Raw genomic sequence first — 7,700 nt, 5'->3', positions numbered from 1 at the left:
TATGGGGTGGATCCCTGGATATGGCAGTCTCTACATGGTCCATCCTTTCATCTCAGCTCCAAACTTTGTCTCTGTAACTCCTTCCATGGGTGATTTTTTTCCCACTTCTAAGGAGGGGCATAGTGTCCACACTTCATTCTTCATTTTTCTTGAGTTTCATGTGTTTAGGAAATTGTATCTTATAGCTTGGGTATCCTAGGTTTTGGGCTAATATCCACTTATAAGTGAGTACATATCATGTGAGTTCCTTTGTGAATGTGTTACCTCACTCAGGATGATGCCCTCCAGGTCCATCCATTTGGCTAGGAATTTCATAAATTCATTCTTTTTAATAGCTGAGTAGTACTCCATTGTGTAGATGTACCACATTTTCTGTATCCATTCCTCTGTTGAGGGGCATCTGGGTTCTTTCCAGCTTCTGGCTATTATAAATAAGCCTGCTATGAACATAGTGGAGCATGTGTCCTTCTTACCGGTTGGGACATCTTCTGGATATATGCTCAGGAGATGTATTGCGGGATCCTCCAGTAGTACTATGTCAAATTTTCTGAGGAACCGCCAGACTGATTTCCAGAGTTGTACAAGCTTGCAATCCCACCAACAATGGAGGAGTGTTCCTCTTTCTCCACATCCACGCCAGCATCTGCTGTCACCTGAATTTTTGATCTTAGCCATTCTGACTGGTGTGAGGTGGAATATCAGGGTTGTTTTGTTTTGTATTTCCCTGATGATTAAGGATGCTGAACATTTTTTCATGTGCTTCTCAGCACAGAATGGGTGCCTTGAGACATTCTCCCCTTTCCCTTCCTCTGGGATGGATGTACAATTATATTGCTTGAAATGATTAAAAGCATGTGGGCTGCTACATGGCCCAGAAACTATGCTGGACATCTTCTCAAATCACCTCTATGGTGTCAAGACAGAACTCCTTCCCTCTCCACCTGAAACCTTCACAGTCAAGAGTGACAGGGGCTGGTACTCAACGGGGCTAATTCTTGTCGTCTTTTTTGTCATCAACCTCTGCGGGGTAAGAATGCCACATTAGCATTTCCTCATAAAGGATATGACAACCTGTGGGCACTTGATGTAGGCTTTTTTGGGCAGAGACGAGGTCAGCCTCATCAGAATATTTCCATTCCATCAGAAACATCCTGAGGTTTGCAGGCAAATGGATGGAACTATAAAATATCATCCTGAGTGAGGTAACCCAGACCCAAAAGGACATGCATGGTATGTATTTACTGATAAGTGGATATTAACTAAAAAGTATAGAATACCCAGGATACAATCCACAAAACTCAAGAAGGTTAACAAGCTAAAGGGCCCAAGTGAGGATGCCTCAGTCCCACTTTGGAGGGAGAGAAAGGGTGGGACCTGGGTGGGAAAGGGGACAGGGAGGGGAAGAGGGGAGTATGATCAGGTATTGGATGGGGGAACAGGACTGAAGCCCTGAGGGGCAGCAGAAAGAATGGAAACAGGAAACCTCAGGAGATAGGAGGTTGGGGGAACCCTCCAGAATGCACCAGAGACATGGGAGGTGAGACTCTCAGGACTCAGAGGGAGGGACCTTAGATGGAATGCCCAACAATAGGGAGAGGGAGCTTGTTGAGTCCATCTCCAGTAGAAAGACAGGGCATCAAGTGGAGGGATGGGGTTGCCTTCCCACAGTCAGAAACTCCCACCCAGAATTGTTCCTGTCTAAAATAACTGCAGGAACAAAAATGGAGAAGAGACTGAGGGAAAGGAGGTCCAGTGACAGGCCCAACTTGGGATCTATCTCAAGGGGAGGCTCCAAGACCTGACACTATTACTGTTACTATGGTGTACTTACAGACAGGAGCCTAGCATAGCTGCCCTCCAAGAGTCCCAACAAGCAGCTGAAAGAGTCAGATGCAGATACTTACACCCAACCTATGGACAGAAGCCAGGGACCCCTGTGGTTGAATTAGGGAAAGGCTGGAAGAAGCCGAGGAGAGGAGAGACCCCATAAGAAAACAAGCAGTCTCAACTACCCCAGACCCCTAATATCTCTCAGACACTGAGCTACCAACCAGGCATCATACACCAGCTGATATGAGGCCCTCAACATACACAGCAGAGGATTGCTGGAACTGGCCTCAGTGAGAGAAGATGCACCTAACCCTGGAGAGACTGGAGGCCCCAAGAGGTGGGGAGGTCTGGTGGGATGGAGGTGGGGGTGGGGACATTCTCTTAGAGACTGGAGAGGAGGGATGGGATGAGGAACTGTGGGAGGGCAGACCAGGAGGGGGATAATGACTGGACTGTAAAAAAAATATTAAAGAATAATAATTATTTTTTTTAAAAAAAGAAACATGAGTTCTCTGCTTGAGTCAGTAACTCCAATAATTTGTTCTGGCTCCAAACTTCAGGCAAAGCCTCGTGGCTTTTCTAACTCTTCTTTCTTTTTCTTTGGGTTGCTTTTCTTTCCCTTATCTTCAGAAGCAGAATCAGCTTTTCACTTGCCTCCGTCTGATGCATCTATCTCATGACCTGATTTCTGTGACTATAGAAACTAGGTTGAGGGGCTGATGAGATGGCTTAGCAGGTAAGAGCACTGACTGCTCTTCTGAAGGTCCTGAGTTCAAATCCCAGCAACCACATGGTGGCTCACAACCACCCGTAATGAGATCTGACACCCTCTTCTGGTGCATCTCAAGACAGCTACAGTATACGTATTTATAATAAACAAATCTTTGGGCCGGAGGGAGTGGGGCCAACAGGAGCTAGCAGGGTTGACCAGGGTGAGCAGAGGTCCTAAATTCAATTCTCAACAACCAGATGAAGGCTCACAACCATCTGTACAGCTATATGAAATAAATAAATAAATCTTTTTGAAAGAAAGAAAGAGAGAGAGAGAGAGAGAGAGAGAGAGAAAGAAAGAAAGAAAGAAAGAAAGAAAGAAAGAAAGAAAGAAAGAAAGAAAGAAAGGGAAGAGAAAGGAAGGAAGAAATGAAAAGAAGAAAGGAGAAAAGAAAGAAAGAAAGACATGTGTGTATTGTGGATGTGTAGATACGATTTTGCACATATGTGGTATCAGGATAAAGCTGTAAAAGATATCTTGGCAGGTTGGAGTCAAGGAAAGCCACACAGTCACACCATGTAACAGATCAAGCACAAGAAGTTTATTGAGGGAGGAGGGAGAAAAAAGAAAGAAAGAAAGAAAGAAAGAAAGAAAGAAAGAAAGAAAGAAAGAAAGAAAGAAAGAAAGAGAGAGAGAAGGAAAGAAAGAAAGGAAAAGAAAGAAAGAGAAAGGAAGGAAGGAAGAAATGAAAAGAAGAAAGGAGAAAAAAAGAAAGAAAGAAAGAAAGAAAGAAAGAAAGAAAGAAAGAAAGAAAGAAAGAAAGAAAAAAGAAAGGAAGGAAGGAAAGAGAGAGAGAAAGAAAGAAAGAAAGAAAGAAAGAAAGAAAGAAAGAAAGAAAGAAAGAAAGAGAGAAAGAGAGAGAAAGAGAGAGAGAAACTAGGGGTTGGGGCAATCCAGGTTCTCTTCTGGCTCCCATGTGTTGTCCTCATCTGAGAAATTTTAGAAGATATTCTACTTTGCCCTTGACAACTTGCTGATCAAGAATTTCCCACCACATATTCCTCTTCCTCTTCTTCTAGTACCCCCTCCCCTTTTGTTTTGTTTCTTCCCCATAGTATCTCTCAGCTCCCTAATGTAAAGGGTGATGCTGCTAGTAGCAGCATCTGAGAGTCTGAGAGGAATAGGTGCTGCGCTACCCATTCAGTTGGGTGCTCCGAGAAAGTAGAGCCCAGAGAAGCACAGAACTAGGCTGTGGTTGAGTGCCTAGCACAAACAGGGTATGGCAGGCAGGACCCATGACCCTACCATCAGCTGAACAAAATAGCATCTCTGCATAATGTTTTAATCAAGTTCACTCCCATCCTTCCTACCCAATTCCTCCATTACCACCACCCTTCCATCACAATTTCATGTGTTCCCTTTTTAAAGATTTATTTTTATTTCTATGAATCCACATGTGTATGCTCTTGAGTTAATGTGCATTTGTGTGTTCATGTGTGTGCATTCGTGTGTGTGTGTGTGTGTGTGTGTGTGTGTGTGTGTGTGTAGGCCTGTAGAGTCTAAGTACATCATATATTCTGCAGTTAGAGCCACAAACAGTTGAGAGCTGCCTGGAATGAGTGCTGGGACGCAAAACCAGATCTTCTGCAGAAGCAATAAGTGCTCTTAAGTGCTAAACCTCTGCTTCAGGCTCCATGTTGTTGTAGTTGTTGTCGTCGTCATCATCATCATCGTCGTTGTCTTGGTCATTGTCATCTACCAATTCCTCTTAGTCTTGTCATCCTATCTCCCACCCATTTAACCCTTCTTGCTCCATTATTTTCGATCCCCCCCATACCATCTGCAGTCTATCTCTTCTCTGTTGAAAGGATCCCCAGTGACCCCCTACTGGTTTCCTGATATCTATCTCTACCACAACTTAAACACACAGATTAAAGATTCAAAGATATCTTTCTGAGTCTAGGTTATCTCACTCAGAATGATCATTTCTGGCTCCATCCATTTACCTGTGAATTTCATAATTTCATTTTTTCTTAACAGCAGAAAAATATTCCATTCTATAAAAGTATCATATTTTCATTATCCATTCTTCAGCTGATGGACATTGCAGTGGTTTGAAGAATAGCCTCAGTAGGGTCATATATTTGAATGTTTAGTCATCAAGGATTAGATGGAAAGATTAGAAGGATTAGAGCACCCTCCCCCAGCTAAGCTTCCAATTGTGAAAAAAAATTAGAGGAAAACTTAAAGTAGAAGGAAGCCATCAACAGTTGATGTCAGTGTAATTAAAGGAGAGGGTCAAGCTCCAGCCCCAGCAAGGATAAGAACTTGGCAGCTTCACCCACATGGTTTTGGCTTTAGAGTCAGGGATACAAAAAGAGGTTGTAGAATTTCCCTCTGTGGCTAAGGAAAAGCCAACAAGGCCAGGTGTATGTCAGAGGTGTCCCTGCATGGAGGCCCAGAGAAGCCATTGTGTGAAGATGTGAAGGTGAAGCCTGAATTGCCTTGGAGACTCCAAGATGTTAGTGATAATAGAGGTGTGGGACATCTGCGGAGAAGAGCTGCAGAGCAGGTATAGAACTAGGACAAGAGAAAGAAGTGTACTGCAGTCAACAAAGCTGAAAGGAGTTGGAAATATGAAGAGTGCTTTGACATCAGACATGGAGATGCAGAATTCAGAGTTTGTCCTGCTTGTTTTCGGTCTCGCTTTGGTCCAGTATGTCATCACTACACTCCTTTCTTCACTTTTGAAATGGCAATGCATATTCTATGCCACTGTATGTTAGAAGTATGGGATCTGGTTTTTTATTTTGATTTCATGGGGGATTGCAGTTAAGAGATTGCTATGAGCCTCAGAAGAGAACTTTGGACTTTAAACAGTGTTGACACTGTGATAGACTATGGGGACTTTTAAAATTGGATGAAGTAGGGGGCTGGTGAGATGGCTCAGTGGGTAAGAGCACCCGACTGCTCTTCCGAAGGTCAGGAGTTCAAATCCCAGCAACCACATGGTGGCTCACAACCATCCGATCACGAGATCTGACTCCCTCTTCTGGAGTGTCTGAAGACAGCTACAGTGTACTTATATATAATAAATAAATAAATAACTCTTTAAAAAAAATTGGATGAAGTAAAAAAAATTTTTGCATTATAATATGGCTATGAGACAATGGGGACCAAGAAATAGAAAGTGGTGGTTTGACTAAGAATGGCCCCCATAGATTCATACATTTGAATGTTTAGTCACCATAGAGTGGCACTATTTCAAAGGATTTAGAAGCATTAGGAGGTGTGGTCTTATTGAATAGGTGTGGCCTTGCTAGAGAAAGTGTGTCCCTAAGTGTGAGCATTGAGGTTTCAAAAGCCCAAGCCAGGCCTGGGGTCACTCTCTATCAGCCTGCAAACAGAATGTAGCTCACACCTACTGCTCCAGTGCCATGTGTGATGCCATGTTCCCTGCCAAGATAATAATAGACCAAACCTATTATACTGTAAGCAAACCCCAGTTAAAAACTTCCTTTTATCAGAATTGCCTTAATCATAGCATCTTTTCACACCAATAGAATAGTGCTTAAGACAAGAATTATCTATTTAATGCATTACCCCACCTTTAAATTGAATTGTTTTCTTTATATTCAATATATAAGTTCTTTTATAGTCTCAATACTAACTTCCTATCAGATATATAATTGGTAAACACTTTTTTTTTCATTTTGTAGGCTGCCATTTTGCTGGAATAAAGGTGTCCTTTGTTGTACAGGAGTGTTTCAGTTTTATGAGGTCCTATTTAATTATTGGTTTTAATGACGGTACTATCAGGATCCTGTTCAGAAAGTAATTTCCTGTGCTAATGAGTTCAAATGGTTTACTGCTTTCTCCTCTAACAGATTCAGTGTATCTGGTTTTTATGATGAGATCCTTGATCCATTTAGAATTGTGTTTTCACGGGGTAATGAGTATGGATCTATTTGCACGCTTCTATATGCAGCCAGCCATCCAGTTTGTCCAGCACCATTTGTTGAAGATGTCCCTTCTTTGTCAAAAATCATATGGCTGTAAGAGTATGGACTTAAATTTGGTTCCTCAATTTTATTCCACTGATAAATGTGCCTGGTGTTTATGTCCATGCTGATTTTTCTATATGTCTATAGTGTATCATGAAATCAATGATATCTCCAGCAGAATTTTTACAACATATTTAAATTCTACCCATTAAAAAGCAGCTATGGCTTCTACTCACTAGTTATCAGTAGCACTCTCCCCTCAGCTAAAATGTTACTAGATGTTGCCAGATGTACCCAGGGGGAGTGAGTCTTTTATCCTCACTTGAGAACTGAAGGTCTAGAAGAACTGAAAATAATCTATTTAGAATGAATCTTAGAAACGTATGAGAGAGAATTTTCATTTAGCTAATATTCCTACAGCGACCAACCTGTCACAATAGTTCTTACAATAATGAAAAACCTGTGGCGCTCTAAGGTCCTAATGTCACAAAATAGACTGGAGAAGGGAAGGGACAGCACAGAAAGAAGGAAAAAAGAGGAGGAGAGGGGAATTGTTTCAAGAACGCTGAGAACCATGACTTTGAGAATAGGCCACTGTTGGATTACAACATACAGCAGACAATACCCTTGAGTTCAAGGTGCAGGGAGACCAGTGTTGCTCAATCCTAGAGCTGCTTACGTTTTTACAAAGTGACAAGCAATCGATTTCAAACTTTGGGTGAGCTAATCTCTTCAAATATCTTTCTTATTCACCAAGACTGCAGTCCACCAGAAGCCCCATTTTATTTTGATGTTTCTAAATTACTTAGTTATTTTTTAAAGGATCATTTATTTTTATTTTTATGTGTGCAAGAATTTTCATGTCTGTTAACCATGTGCATGTAGTAGCTGTAGCAACCAGAAGAGGGCATCAGATCTTCTGGAACTGGGGTCACATATGGTTGTGAGCTGCCGTGTAAGTTCTGGGTACCAAACCAAGTCTTGGCCAAGAGCAGCAAGTGCTCTTAACTCCTGAGCCGTTTCTCCAGCCCTACTTAGTTATATATATACACACACACATACACACACACACACACACACACACACACACACACACACATATATATATATATATATGTATATATATATATATATATACACTAAATTAAAAGAAA

At 41.7% G+C, this 7,700-nt stretch overlaps 1 pseudogene; it reads right to left on the bottom strand.

Moving 5' to 3' along the window:
* Positions 1-988: 988 nt before the first annotated feature.
* Gm15211 lies at positions 989-3,655 on the bottom strand (annotated as a pseudogene).
* Between the last annotated feature and the right edge of the window lie 4,045 nt (positions 3,656-7,700).

Source organism: Mus musculus, chromosome X (assembly GCF_000001635.26).
Source record: "Mus musculus strain C57BL/6J chromosome X, GRCm38.p6 C57BL/6J".
In the NCBI taxonomy this organism is placed as follows: Eukaryota; Metazoa; Chordata; class Mammalia; order Rodentia; family Muridae; genus Mus; species Mus musculus.
This window is presented reverse-complemented; position numbering and strand designations above follow the sequence as displayed.